Genomic DNA, 16,445 nt, shown 5'->3' on the forward strand with positions numbered 1-16,445 from the left:
ACTCAGTATTAACTGATTAACTGAGGTTAAAAAAATGGGAATTTTGAGTTCAGATGACTCAGAAATTCCAAGATGAAAGATGTTTAGTTATACTTAGATTTAGAACTTAGGTGGACTAAACTAGTAGGAAAAAATTTATATAAAAGACTTTGAAATGAGAAAAAAAATACTAAGTGTCTTGCCTTGCGTACCATTCCCAAAGTGACTATGGCTAATATATAACCCTGATAAGAAAACTGATGATAGAAAACTGATAATAATACAGATAATCCATAGAAAAGCACACGAACTGTGCTTGATGGAATGCAATTGATTATTGCCCAGTGGATAGAGTAGCCTTGCATCTTTTGTAAACTCATTTCACAATTTGTTGTTGCCTAGATATGTATAGTTATTTGAATTCGCTTTTGGGCTGTTATAAAATCTTACCAGTCTTCTCATTAGTGACTTAAATAAATCAACACATGATTATTTAGAATTGTATAAGGATCATGATGATGAAGTTTTAGAACCTAGGTGAGGTTCGGTGGGCTGAGGTCCAGAGCCGATGACCAAGAAAGAATTCTTGAGACATCTTTGGTGCAAAATGGTGGTTTATTAAAGCAGGGGGACAGGACCCGTGGGCAGGAAGAGCTGCTGCCCCGGGTTGTGAGGGATGGCAGGTTATATACCTTGCGGTTGGGGGAAGGTGAGGGGAAGGAAGGTTTCAAAAGAGTTTTCGTATGTAGGCCAGAGTTTCTCCCTGCCTACAAGGTGCCGGGAGGAGGCCTTGCCCTTGTGGCTTGATCAGTGTTGTCTTTAGGCCAGCCATTAACATCAAGATAGTTGGGAGATTCTTGGTGGGGTGTTATGATCCTGCTATCATTTACATTCCCTTCTACCTCGGCCTCCTCCAGTTTCGTTTGTGATGGAGAGGGAGACATTAGGGCTTGAGGAACTGAGAGTTATTTGCCTCTGGAAATTTGTGCTATTGATAAGGTAACCTCCCTGTTTGTAGATCTCCAGGACATTTGTAGAGCAAGGGAGATTCCTGTCTTGCAGGACTGTGATCTCTGCAAGTTAACTATTTGTTTATCGTCTGTGGCTGTTAGAGGTGCCTGAGGAATGCTACACATTATTACGGAGGGGAGCAGGTGGAGACGGGGGTGCAAGGCGCCACCTTTTGCTTTGTCTTCAGCCAGCCTCGTGCTCCCTCATCAATGATTTTAGCATCTTTTTTTCTTCAAAAATCCTTTTAACAATATAAATCAGTGCTTCCAAATTCTGGTGTGCGTTACAGTCCACTGGAGGGCTTGTTAATACACGGACCATTGGGCCCCATTTCCAGAGTTTCGGATTCAGTATTGTTGGGTGGACCTCCAGAAGGGGAAAGAAGAAAGTGCCAGGCGATACTGATGCTGCTGGTCCAGGGACTATATTGTCTGAACCACTGGTATAAATCAAGTCATAGTGACCCAGACTAATGATTCCAATCCCAAGAAACTTCAACTTTACCTATGCAGAAAGATATTCATTCTAAAACCTAATCTGCAGCCCTAAACTATTTTCAGGTCCCTATGTGAAAACCATGTTTCTAGCTCTTTCATTTTTACCCCTATGGCTGGATAAATCAGCCTCTTAAGTCTCCTGATTTGGGCATTAGAACTAGTGGCAGCTTCTATTAAGAAATGTGATGGGGAATAGGAAGGTATCATAGAAGACAATATAAGATTCACTCTAGACCAATTATGTAGTTAATTACTCTAGTGTGTGAATTTAGCCTTCAAAGCAATCTCATTCGGGCTGAGAAAAAAGCTACCACAGACAATTATGGGATGTGTGTGATGTTAGAAAGGGGAAGACAGAGCTATTGTTGGAAGAACCCTATAAATGCTGAGCAGTGTAATCTGAAATAAACATAAATGGGACTGGGTTTTCCCTGAGCTGTAGTCTTCATTGCATAATAGGTCCTTTCCACTCTAATTTCTATGATTCATTTGCTCATTGGGACAAGTTATATATTTTTCTGCTCCCCCCTTTGCTATTGCAGGATATGCATTATTCTTCCCTATTGTGATTATAGAATTCAATATGCATTTTCTTTGTCAGGCAGGAAGGCAGCAGTGGAGAGTAGTTTAGATTAACAAACATCTTTCTCTTATTTAAATCAAAAGGAAATCCTTATATTCCTAGATGAACACAATATACCCCACCCAAAGATGTGACTATTGTTTTCCTTTTGTATTCTCACTCTCCCTAGAAAAAGAGAAAAGGGAAAAAAAGAAAAAGAAAAAAAAAAAGTAAAAGCAAGCCCTGCTATTGCTATGCTGATAATGGGAAAAATATAGACAAAACTTTCAAATACTTGAAGTTGGCTTTTAAAAAAAGCCTTTTGTTAACCTATAAAACATAAGGTAAATTAAATCTAATTTGCATGCAATTTGTCATGTATTTAGAGATTGGTGGTAATTAAGAAATGCAATTTGTTTTTTAATACTGTAATTCTCTTTTATGTACATTAAAAAATGCATCAACACATTTCTGTTATATTCATGAGATTACAATGGTGCACTCTAGTGGACAAACTCAACACGACATTACACGCTAAATATCTGTAAGGGTTTGATAATTTTACACACATGAACTAACCTTATTTAATTCAGTAATGGCACTTGGAGGAAATAGAAGACAATGTATTACTTTAGGGGGAAAGAGTTTGTTGATGGTACATGTATGAGTCAATTTGGATTTAGAAAGCAGTTTTCTGGGTTGCCTGAATGGTTCTTGTTGATTAGGATCTGTCTTCAGCTCAGGTCAGGATCTCTGGGTTCTTGGGCTCCCTGCTCAACAGAAAGCATCTGCCCTGCCCCCCACTCATGCATGCTTACACCTGTGCATGCTCTTTTTCTCTCGAATATAAATAAAATCTTTAAAAAAATAGAATTTTTCTTCCTTCTCTTCCTTTTCTTTCATTCCCATTTTCATTTTCTTTTAACCAATAAATTCTCAATTCAACATTATAAAGCAAATATAATGTTGGGGCTTGAAAGCTGAGGACATAAATGAAATGTGCTATTATCATAAATTTCAGGGTTATTTTAAGAGGCTTTCAGTTTGGTGGAAAAAGCTATTTTAGCAAAACCATTATGCAGTGATACCTCTTCATATTCTTTGCATGTGAGTTATCAAACAAATAGAATACCAGAAGCATCTAACAGAAATTCATGAAGACTTTTTAAATGGCTGATACTCAACACTAATATTAAAAAGAGTAAAAATATCTTAGTCTTAAATGGTTTTCTCAATGCAGTGATATTTTGAGACTAAGATGTTTGTCTGTATTATTCTAAATTATCTGTTAAAATGCATATTTTAATTTGAGTCCTCTAAAGTAATTTTCATATTATCTACATTATTGTAAAATATCCACAGGTTAAGTTTTATTTTAGTTTTTTTTTTTTTTTTAAGATTTATTTATTTCAGAGAGAGAGCAAAAGAGAGTGTGGAAGGCAGAGGGAGGGACGTAGAGTGAGTGGGAGAGAAAATCTCAAGCAGACTCCCAGCTGATCATGGAGCCCAATGTGGGGCTTGATCTTAGGACCCTGAGATGATGACCTAAGCCAAAAATCAAGAATTGGACACTTAACTGACTGAGTCACCCAGGCACTCCTACATTTCTAAAGTATTAACTTAGAGACTTTAACAGATAAGGTTTTTTTTTTTTAATGTTTATGATACTTATAAATTGTACATAATTGGAAAAACATTAATTTGTTTGCCTCATATCTAATATATTTATGACTAAAATATTAGGAAAAAAATACAGCAAAATGAAAAGGTTACAATTTGTGTCAAACACTAAACACCCAAAAATCCTTACTTCAAAGTAAGATTGTATTTTTATGAATAAAATCCTTTTTCTCTTGAACATCCATCAATTAAAGGATTTTTCAAATAATTGGTTATTAATTAAGAAGAGCTATCTAAGAAACAAGCTATACCATTAGTTACTTTGCATATTATTGAGGGAATGGTTAGTGATGTGAAAAAGTTGGGGTTCAGAGCCAAAGGCCAAGAAAGAATTCTCGAGACATTTTCAGTATAAAAAGTTGTTTTATTATCACAGGGGACAGGACAGGAAAGAGCTGCTCTGAGGTTGTGAGGAGCAATTGATTATATACTTTAGCGTTGGGGAGGTGAAGACACAGACGGCTTCCAAAAGGACTTTTGTAAGTTAAAAAAGATTTACAGGATCCTGGAGGTCTGGCTATTGTCAACCCAAGGTTGTTTTGGCCTCTAGCAAGACATTAACTTTAACTTTGAAAGTTCCTAGAGGAATGTCATAATCTGCCTGCCTCAAGTATTTGCCAGATGGGCTGCTGGTTATAAGGAAATTTAATTTTATCTACATTTCTTCAGCTTTGTTCTCCACATCAGTTAGCACAAACAACCACTTTGCCGCAATGGGATGGCTCAAGAGCTGCCTGCAATGGTAACTCGGCCTCTTAGAAGTAAGCATACTGATAGTTGTGATTCTCTTAAACCCACCACATGTTTGGTATGCAGGTCCTTGAAGAGAAAGCCCAAGAGTATTCCTCAACATGGAAGTTATGAATATTGGCAAGCTATGGAACATGAGCATGTGAAGAACATTTCTATCTAACCCTTTATTCTAATTCAGGCTCACTCTTAAGACTCAATTGGCCCTAGCATAATCATAATTTTGAACTTATTCCTTCAGGACAAACACAATGCCATTAGCAAGATAAATGAGATGGAAGGAGTTGCTTCTACTCATTCTCTCTCATTCACTTAAAAGAATTTTGTTAAATTCAACTGAGGATGTACATATATATCTATTCAAAATAAATGAACTTTATTTTATTATTGGCTTATAAAATAGTCCTTCTGTATACATGGGAGATACCCAGAAAACTGAGTAACTCTCTAAAATGGCTCAAGGCAGCATCTTGAATATCATCACCTGCTAAAGATAGAAGATACTGGAAACAGAAGCCAGGCACTAGAGGCTATCAGAAGGCTATCAAGGGTAAAGATGAAGGATGTTATGCAGGTGTAGATCAGAGCCTTCTCCACTGATAAGAGTTTCTAGAGATTTAGTCATCTTCCTCTTCCTGGTACAGAGGGAGATACTCTTAAAATGGAAATTTCCCATATAAATATAAATGTGTTTTATAAAAGGTTAACTTCTACTTGGTTTTCAGAATTTGTCTGCTCTCTTTAAAAATAACCAGCTCAAAATGATCCTTATGCCAAAATAATCCTTATGCTTATTTTGGTATGGCAGTTCTCTTCCCCTGCAACAATGTCTAACCTCTTAATAAGATTGTATACCTTTAGTTCTGAGTCACTGGAATTTATTTAGAAGTAGCATCCTGAATTACATGGGCTTTTATGGGGCATAAGATCTACCTGGAAAGCCCAGTGTTCTTTTAGGAAGGAACATAAAGGAAGATTCCATGGTACCCATTGGATCCATTTTCCTTTTCACCATGAAGCATTGGAAGAGCTGGAAATGACGATTAAAGTCTTCTTCTATAGTGGAGGCCTTCTTGTGGCCATTCAATTATATATAAATGTTTGAGGGTTCTAGAATTTCTTTAAAAAGTTCTGTCAACAGACTGTTATAATCTTTTATTTTATTTTTTATTTTTTTTCCCAATCCTCCAGTCTTATCCTCCCAAAGTCCCTGGTCATGTGCCAAATCATTTGCCTTTCCCTGGTAGTCAATGTAGAGTTTAACCACAAACCATATCTCTTTTCAAGCAAAATAGAACACAAGATGTAGTGCTTTAAATGTTATACTTTTGCAGGACTGTTTCTCTTCTTTCCTGTTTTTAGGACTGCACAAGAGGGAGTATGATTATGCGGAAATTTACTTCAGATGCTACAGCTAAAGTCTTGTCTGTTTTCCATTCCTTGGTTGGCTTTTCATCCCTTCAACTTCTTTGTAACTATTCCCTACATTTAAATTCCTCTGTCAAATGGTCTATAATGCTCTCTATGTTCTGTTGGCTCTCTCCAATTGGATGGGGGCCCCCAAATGTGGATCCATCCAATTGGGCAGAAGCTGGTGGCATGGGCAGTGAAAGAACAAAGAACTCACCCAAGTGTAACAAAAGAAGTGGAAGTTTATTGAATATACTGCAAGGTAGCTGCCAGTAGGATAGAGAGGGAGAGGCTGTGGATTGAGGTAGGTGTTGGGAGTGGGGTGCTGTGGTTAGAAGGCAGAGTGAGAGGCTATGGGAACATTCAGAATTTTCCCTTTTTTGGTAACTGTGTACTGGTGTAAGTAACTCATTGGTCAGCTAGGACTTATGGATATTTTCAGGTGGGTCACCTAATGGGCTTCTTGTATTCAGCTCCATTTGCCTTGCTCTGCTTTCCATTGCTCAAGCCTGTTGCCTTAAAGCTGCCTCAACCTGTTCCTGACCAGACCCAGAATAATCTAGTAGTGCACCCAGTTATTTAGCACATCTGTGGCTAATGCTTGATGTTGGTGTAAATGTGTGTGGCAGGTTCCTCATGATAAGGATTTTTGTGTTCCCTGAGTGCCTTGGTTCTTGGTTGTGCTGCTTCAGAGAATAGGAATGAAGATGTAGAGCAGAGGAAGGGTATGGGCCTCAAAACAAAGTTTATTGAATAAGAATAAGAGTATGCAGTCCCTGTAAAGGGAGGGGCCCGAGTGGGTTTCCCCTATTGTTTCTAAGTTTAGGGATTTTTATGAGCTCTTTTGCGGAACTTTTTTAAGCAATCAAGGGGTGCTGAATCATGTCCATCAGGGTTTTGGTTAGGTACCTGTCTACCTGTTAAGCTAATGTCCACATGCTGATGGTCTTTTTTTCCTGACATCTGGTGGGGGATAAGTCTTAACTGCCCCTTGCCTGTGATACTGACAAATGTTTTTCTGGTTATTTTAGGATGTTCTGCGGGACTCATTTCTGCAAAGGCTGCAAAGCAGAATGTCAGTGCAGTCCTAAGCTCTAAAACAGGATGTCAGTGCTGTTTTATTTCAGCTGTCCTTACTCCATATTTTCTTGGTGGGATCCTGGCCCTGACTACCTAACTGTCCAACCTAACACTTATAATTATTGTAAAGCCTTCTAGATCTTTCTGACTTAAACCACAGCATCTCAGAAATTTAAGAAACTTTAAGAGGTTCATCGAAGTAATATACCTGGGGATAGAGAGGGAGCTAGGAACCAGCTCTCCTAACTTCTGATTGCGTGTCCTTTTATCTCTTTATATCTTTTCTGCTTATGCTTATAATTCTCCATCTAATACAAATTCACTTATTTTTATAACCAGAAATGATAATCCCACAGTGAATACCTACATAAAATTTTCAAGGTTCAACAACTTATAAATTTTAAGACATTGTCTCTAAAGCACTGCTTCAGTGCACTAAATAATACTCAAGTGGCCTGAAAGAGTTAATTCAGCTTGCAAAAGAGCTTAATTTATTCCCAAGACATAGCCCGTACACAGGGAGAATATGGCTCATTAAATCCCTTTCAAAGACTCCCGATAGAGAAGTGTGTTTTTGGATCAATATTATGTTCCTGTGGACTTAACAGAATCACAATTACTCTTGGGAGGAGGCTAGCATTTCCTTCTGGATGTGGAACTCTTTTCAAAGATGAATGTTGCAGCTATGGTTATTCATAATCTTGTTTAAGGAAAAAGAAAAACTAAGAATTAGGTAATCCTTTATTCATTTGTTTGTTTGTTTTCTTTCTAGCAGCTAATAAAAGAGGTTACCCTTTTGTAGGTGTTTTGTTTGGTTGACACTCTTCACTGCAAGCTTCAGCTAGCCAGATTCTTTATTAGAAACACTGTACTTCGTAACATACTCATAAGAATTATTTCTCAGAGGTCAGAAACTGAAACATTAAGACCAAGCTTGCTTCACTAGGTGATTCTTTCCCCAAATCCTATACATACTGCCATACCTAATTTATATGATGAGGCAATAAAACAGTATCTACACATTGTCAGACAATTGGATGAAACCCTAGAAGTCATGATGGTTCTTCCATAGAACATAGTGAAGTCATTAAGAATGAGGTGCGGCTCCATGCACCTTACTTAAGTCTCCTACTCTGTTTCCTTATCTGTTTACTGGGGCAAAAACACTATCTTCCTCATTAGAACACAGATGACAGAATGAAATTAAATGAAAGAGTATATATGTGAAAAGTCTGATACTAATAATACATATTGGCTGTAATTATACATGGATATTTGTAAATATCTCCATTATTTTAAAATATGCAGGAAGAACTTCATTAACATAGTTGACAAATGTTATTATAATCCCATTCTAAATAATTAATTAATTTATTTATTTATTCATTGTAGGCTCCATGCCCAACATGGGGCTTGAACTTACAACCCTGAGATGAAGAGTCATACACTCTACTAATGGAGCCAACCAGGCACCCCTATCATAACCACATTTTTAAAGGCAAAGTTTGCATATTTTTATAGATTACAAAATCTACATGGGCAGAGACACATCCATGTGTCTCTGTGTGCCACCATCCATTGGCTATCTCTACAAATTGTAATTACAAATATTATCTATAGTATCGAGGGGTAGGGATAGTGTGGCTAGGTTATGGACATTGGGGAGGGTTTGTGCTATGGTGAGTGCTATGAAATGTGTAAGCCTGATGATTCACAGACCTGTACCCCTGGAACAAATAATATATTATATGTAAATTAAAAAAATATATATTATGTACAGATTATTAAGCATAGCAGTATTTGTGTGATTATGAAAGAGTTCACGATATTCCCCCACTCCAGAATGTGCCAATTTACCATGTGGATTATTTTGAGTTGAAGGTACTTGAGACCCTACAGGCTCAAGAGAAACTTTTGTCCCTGCCTTAACTATGTAAATGAATCTAAACTGGGGGTCTTTCCCAGAATAAGGATTATTAGCAGAGATACATTTTATCTGAGTGACCCATCTGTCTAGTAAAGCAAACATCTATTTACCAAACATTGGCTCATCTTATTTGCCCTTTTAAGTGCATTCCATTCCTTGGAAATCCCAGACCCCCACCTTCTTTAGTTTTAGAGTGACATATATCCCTCATTGTGTCTGTCTTTGGAATTTCCATGTCTGTGTGGATCCCTTTGCCTACCAAATTTGTCTTTCTCCTGTTAATCTGTCTCATGTCAATTTAATTCTTGGTCTACCTTTGAGGGGACAGAAATTCTTGCTCCGGGACAGAAATTCTTGTTCTCGGACAATTACTATATGTATCCATCAAGATTTCCTCTCCTTGATGACTATTGGGAATTTTCTGTAATAGTTCTCCTGACTAGTTTTAAATGGGAATAGGCTGGGGAAAGGTTTATGTTTTTTAGTTTAATAAACCAAGGAGTTATTCACATCTACATTATTTTTAGCTATTTGAAATTGGTCCCGTGTTTATTATGAAGGCAGAAATTATAACAGCATTTCATTATATTTTCTGGGTCTTCTACTAAGTTCATAAATTAGAATGGCAAAATGTGTAAAGTATTCTATGATGACTAAAATATATGAAATACTACCTAAAAATTTCAATGAGCTATTAACAAAAAACTCAATTGCTGCTCATTTAAACGATCATTATTTCTAGATAGAAAAAGTAATCTGTATGGGTTAAAAACATATTCTCCCTATATTCACCAACTGAGAACATTCACAGTCATACACCATGAAGTATTCAAACACCTGACTGAAAGCATCAGGTAGTTCCCCTCATTTCTGAAACCCACGGCATACCATGAGAAGGAAGAATAAGCTACGAAGGGTTAAAGGGAAGGCTGATGGCAGAAGAATGATACTGGGTTTCTTTGCTTCCTCATTCGTACAGCTACAAGATTAAATACCAAACAACCTTTAAGGGTAATTGTATATTTGAAAATTATTTCCGCTCTGTTTGTTAACAACAAATCATTCATTTTAAGAACACATATGTAAATCAATTATGTTTGAGTTTCATGTAGTTTGTTTCCTTATGTTTTGCTTGGATAATCATCTTAAGAATCAAACAATGTTTTTTTTTTTTTAATCTATTTTCCTCATGATAAACTTTGTTAATATACTATCAACCTTCACTCATTAAGCACATTACACACATTTTACATTAGTGTAAAATTTAGTTATGTGGAAATTATCTGTAAAGCATTAAAATGTAATCTGAAAAAACAAAGTATATTGTAACCTTCAGAGTTAGTAACCAATTTCAGTTTTATTTCTTTTTATATCCCACATAGTAATTGGTGCATTGTTAGTGCTGCATGTTTGTTACAGGAAAGAAGGAAAGGAGGGACAAAGAAAGGGTACAGAGATGCATGGTTGGTTGGATGGATTAGGATGAAAGGGTGAAACTGAAGGAAAGAAGGAAGTTTGTGAGATTTGAGTGGGAAAAACAGGTAAATGGATTCATTTAATCTGGATCTTTTTAGCTCCGTGACTTTAGCTTTATTTTTCATATCTGTTGAGAAAAAGAAAGAAAGAAAAAGAAATGAGGGATAATAATAATCACTTAATGTGTTTTGAGAATTAAATCAGGTAGTGTGGGGAAATGGCCACTTTCACAACACCTTAGATAGAAGAGATGCTCTATAAATGTCAGGTTCTCCTCTTTTGCATAGCTTGGCCTGATTTTACCTTAAAGGCAGGTTTTTCAGTATTTTCAATTTACAGTTGAACAGATGATTTGAAGGTGGGGAATGACACTGTTCCAACTCTTCGCACATCTCCCTCCTGTGCTGCTTCTTTTGGGAGTTTGCCACTAAGCAGGCGCCTTTTTTAACCTCACTCTGAGTGAGCTCATCTTTAGAGAAAGTTTCCTTCTTGTACTCCATTTTATTCCATCAATAGAAACTATTGATTTGTAAGGCCAGGTGGAGCAGCCCTCCAGGCATATGACCATGCTATCTGAAGATTGCATTGCAAGGTAAATAATCACAGAAAGGAGCCTAAGTAATTAGCCAAGTAAAATACGTGGTTATAGTGGCTTATCTTTAAGTTGTATGTGAACTTGAAAATTAACATATTTTAGCATTCCTTGTCTTAAAAAAGCTAATTAAGATTTGAAAGGGAAGTCAAATTAAATGTGTCTATTAAAGGAGAAAAGTGTATTCTCCTTTGATTAGGGAAAAGGAGTGTGTGATGCCCAGCACAGAAGAGGCAAGCCAGTGTCCCTTGACATAGGGGGGAAAAAAAAGATTGTATTATCACTGACATTATGGAGGAAGAAATCACATTATGACTAAAAACAGGAGAAGTTGAATTAGAATGTACCAGCTGGGAAAGGGCCCATAGTGGGAGATGAATGAGTACTGGTTGAAGGGAATAGTACAGAACAGTAATTACCAAATTATAACTAAGCCATGTTTTCCTAAAACAGAACTCTTTTCTTCAAAATTAAAGATCTTCTCTTCACTTACAAGTAAAAATGACTTCATTCTATGCTTGTAGAGAATAATATACTAGGTACAAACTATTCAGTGGCTTCTGCAGTTTTTTGCTTTTTTATATGGGTGTCAAATCTGCTGTGAGACTGTAACAACTTTTATTATGCTTAAGGTGCATTTAGCATAGCATGGGATGATATATGACTTCTATTGACTTAGTTTTAATATTTATGATAACTAAGCATTACATATGCTTACCCTTTTCATAAACTTGAAATAGCAAAGTGATTAGACTTAACTTCATATAATTTTCTAATAAATGGTTAGTTAGAACATTTTTTAGAGGCTAGTATGTATGCAGAACCACAGGTACCAAAATATTGGATAGGAAATTTAAGGTTAAACTGAGAGACACAATAAAATAAAAATAAGGCAAGGATGCATATTTGTGAGGGTTTCATGGAGTTTTTTTTATTGTTGGTTTATGAAATAACTATTTATTGAAACCATAATTTGACTTATTCAGAAGATTTCTACAAGGTTTCACCAGGTTTATCCTACCAAGCCAAGTTAATTTTTATACTGGATTTAGTCATAGTTTCTTTAATGTCATTGCAACAACCTACAAATGTTCAAGAATATCCCCACTACCACTCCTGCAGCATAGCCTGCCTTTTTGCTTCTTTTTCTTCTTTCACCCTCATTCTTGGGGGCCCAGCTCAGGCCTCAAACTATAATCTTCTCAATTCTCATTAGTCTTTTAATTCAGCAGATATCTATTTGAAATCTATTATTCCAGATGCCTGGCATAAACAAATGGACTCCACAGATAAGATCAAAGTCTTCATAGAACATACATCTTGATGAAAAAGTAAATAAATTCATAAAAGAATTTATATTAAGTGCTATAATCAGATTGGGATAAATGCCAAATGAATGTACTGGATTTTGAGATAGATCATTCTACCACAAGATTAACCTTGATTAACTGGTTTACTCAGAAGTCCTTGTCAGGTGTAAGTTGTATGCTAGTGTAGATAAATACTGGAGATTTGGCCTACAAGCCTTTGTACTTTTCTATGAGGAACCTGGCAGCAGGGTACTTACAAGCATGACTGTTGTAAACACTTTATAAAAAAATATTGTCAAGAAAACCTACCCTACTTGATATATACTGTTCTCCCCAATTAAGGGTATTTGGGGATCCACATCTATCTCTGCAGAAAATTACTGTTTGAAAACTCTTGAGTGTCACTTATAAAGTATATAGTAACTTGACTTTCGCTTCAAAAAATTTCTCTTATAATTCTATTAACACTGACCCAAAAGCTTCAGCAGGATTGCATCATTGGATATAAAAAAGGGAACCTGGCTTAAAGTGGAAAAAGTAGCAGATGGCAAAGTGTGTTCTATACACACATATAGGGTGTTTTTTTTTTTTTTTTGCCAGGGAAGCTGCTGCTTCTTTTAATCCAGTTCAGTATGTTCTAAGGCAGCTACTATTTCTGAAAGCACTGAACATGCAGGGCCAAAGTTTCTAAGTATGGACCCACAAGAGGCAGGAAGGAAATGGTGCATGTTAAACATCCTGGAAAAATGAGGAGGCTCCCATCGATGGTTTGCAAAGTTCCCTTCCAGCTCTAATACCCTGTGCCTGTCTGTCTTCTACGGAGGCCACATGGTGCTGGTGTACCAGAAGCTATGACAACTCCCACATGACATCACTGTCTCTAACTAAGCTAGTGTTAGAACTCCTTTCTCATGACTCAAATGGCATCCAATCCTAGTACAATTCAAGGCATACTTGTCCTAGGGAAGCATCCTACAACCACCTTTTTGCTTTTTCCACTTACTGACTTGGCTTTTAAAAATTAGATATATTTTGGAGGCTTACTATTTAAGTTAATATTAGTCATTGGCATTTTAGTGAAACTCCTGAAATAGGATTGAAATAAGATAGTTGGGGGAAGGGTTAGGAACCCATTTGTTCCCTGGGTACCAAGAAGCTATTGAAGCAAAATGGTTAAATATGAAAATATGAAGTTACGGGGAACTCCTTTACTTGTCTTTATGAAAGCTAACGGTCCTAGATTCTACCTTTCTATAGATTACCCTGCCCCCAACAGTTTCCAGAGTCGTTGTGAGTCTTGATGAAATTAGGAGCATGAAAAAATAAAACCAATCATTGGTGAAGTTGGAATTCAGGATATGAAATGAAACTGGAAGCCAAAATATAACAGTGGATATAAAGATAAGAGGACAGCCAGAATAAGTTCAAATGGCAGGGGTCAGACAGAAGCACAGGCCGAAGATGATAGAAGAAGCCAGAAACCAGAGTTTTTGCAAAAGCCAAAGGCCACCATCAGACCATGGGTGTAAATGAAATATGGAATCTATAAGCAGACCCGGGGTCCTGAAGAGTAGCCAATCTTGAGGACGTGTTGACCAGAAGGTGAAACAGATTGTAATAATTTAGGATCCAGCGGCAGCAAGTCCGAACAAGGAGCACAAAGGAGATGGGGGCTGAAGTTAAGGAAAGTAGTACAACACCGCAGAAGGTCAAGAAAGTAGTAGACACTAGCTGTTAGAGAACATGGTAATGAAAATGTAGCAAATATCTGTCTCACTTAGGAAGCTTTTTATATCTTTTCTACTTGCAGCAAGAAATAGATTCTAGAGTAGATCTAACATACAACCTAGAAGCAGTTAATGCTTGTGTTAGGAAACTAGGAAGCTCACTTGGTGGTAATGGGAGCCATCAAAGATGAGGATTAATTGGCCGTCCTGCTGGGAGGACCCAAAAATAAATAGGTTAAAGTAGGTACTGGGGACGAGCTCATATTTCTGTGCTAGACTTTTTACTTGTCTCAGTCCATTTAACCATCTTGTAACAATTTTGAGAAATTTATAGTAGTATTTGGTAAATGAAACAAACGTGTCTGATTGAAGCTAAATGAATTGCCTATGGTCAGCCAACTGAACAAGAACTGAGGTCCAAACACACAAATTGACAGTGTAAGAAGAAAACCCGGTTTTCCAGTTTTATTCTTTTTTACTTACACTGGTGTGCCATATCAAAAATGAAATTTCAATGTTTTCATACTTATGGAGTCAAACAAGATTTTGGCAGGGGTGTGTAAATGTGGGAGTCACAATAGTGGATTTTTTTTTTTTTTCAATGTAGGCAGTATTGAATCGAAAGTCCAGAGATGCTAATTTGAAAATATAAGGAGGATATTTTTTTGGCTACATTTTATGGAAACTCATCTATTCTGAAGAGTTTTACTTCTTCAAATTAGTGAAATAAAATTAATAATAGTAGATATTCAACAATCACTGCATATGTAGTAAATGCCAGGTATCTTAAAGTCTTTACGCACATAATCATTTATATGATTTTGTAAGAAACTTGTACAGGGGATGCCTGGTTGGCACAGTTGGTATAGGTCTGCCTTCGGCTGAGGTCACGATTGGCTCAGGTTCTGGGATTGAGTGCCTCATCAGGCTCCTTGTATAGCAGGGAGCCTGCTTCTCCCTCTCCCTCTGCTGCCCCCCTTGCTTATGCTCTCTCTAACAAGAAATTAAAAAAAAAAAAAAAAAAGAATCTTATAAGGTAACTACTATTATTATCCTCACTTTATAGATGAGGAAACTGAGATACAGAGAGTTACACACATAGGGTCACATACTTATCATAAGGTTTGGTGCAAGGATTCATACACGGGTGTCACTCTTTCCTACTTACTGTCTCCAGACATTGTAATTTCATGCTCACAAAATAATATATTTAACTGACGTATGTTCTCGGTGGCAATTTTCATACTATAGGTGAGCTGCTATGACATTATTCTTCCTAAAGATTAAAAACTCTTTGTTATTCAACATAGTAGAAGATGTTTGAGTAACAAAACATTCATGTAGTAAAACAAAATACTTGTGGCATTTAAAATAGAATAACCAAATTTCGTATATATTTGATCTGCTTATTACCTATAAAATACTCTCTTCTGGATGCCTGTAGTTGTTTTTCACTGAGTGTGGAAAATAGATTTTTCTTTGACAGGTGTAGTGGTGTTTTGAGACCAGCACAGTTTTTGTGGAATTTCCATTTTTAAACAAGGTGGGCGTTTGGTTAAATTATCTTGCTTTCACGATAGAAATATTATCCAGAAGAACAGCTTATACTTGTTCATCTTCTTAATTGAGTGGGGAATATTAATTGTTCTCTGAACAGAATCATCCATTGTATTTTTTCAGATAAAAAGTGTCTATTTGACTGGATGCATTTTTCTCTGAAATAAACCATTGCTCAGTTGCAATAATCTTTATATTTAGATATACCTTGTTTTCTGAGAAACATGGAAGCATTCTGAGACAACTCCTGATATACTTTCACGTTTCTCATTCTGATCTTTAGTCTGTACTTAGAAAAATCAATTTAGGGCATTTTGAAACAGCATTTTGTAAAGGTGAAAAGAGTTTATGATATTGTTTTTGGTTTAAAATGTCCATTTTTCCAAATCCTGAAACAGTTTTGAATGTTGAAGCTGCAATTTAACAGTTCTTCAAGTTTTTAGTGAAGTTTAAGAAACTTGAAGATGAAAGGTTTAAAATCCAAAGATAAAGTTATGTTTTAATTGTTAACCTAAAAACTGGGAAAACAATTGCATAAAACAGAATATGACACAAAAAATTATCAGTAATGTATGTGCTTTTAGTATATTTATCTAAAATCACTAATGAAGCCATCCAGAAAAGCTATTTATGATGACTTATAATGTACACAGGCAAATAATTTGGTCCTTTGGAAAAGCCAGCTGCTAGAATATTTTTGTATAACATGTCAAATTAAATAAGGTATTATTTGTAGCTTAATATATTTCTTATTTTATAAATTATCAGTATTACTACTAAAATACTATTGTGTTGAATTTAGCAAAAAAAGAGACCATTGATAGATTTAAACTGTTTAAACTTAACCCTTTCCCCAATATTGACTTGTAATATAACATGTTACAGAA

At 36.2% G+C, this 16,445-nt stretch overlaps 1 protein-coding gene across 44 annotated transcripts in view; it reads left to right on the plus strand.

The window, feature by feature from the left end:
- The window catches only part of PTPRD (protein tyrosine phosphatase receptor type D), a 2,254,226-nt gene that overhangs the window by 553,654 nt on the left and 1,684,127 nt on the right, over positions 1 to 16,445 (plus strand). The window lies entirely within an intron of this gene.

Source organism: Mustela erminea, chromosome 12 (genome assembly GCF_009829155.1).
Source record: "Mustela erminea isolate mMusErm1 chromosome 12, mMusErm1.Pri, whole genome shotgun sequence".
Taxonomy (NCBI): domain Eukaryota; kingdom Metazoa; phylum Chordata; class Mammalia; order Carnivora; family Mustelidae; genus Mustela; species Mustela erminea.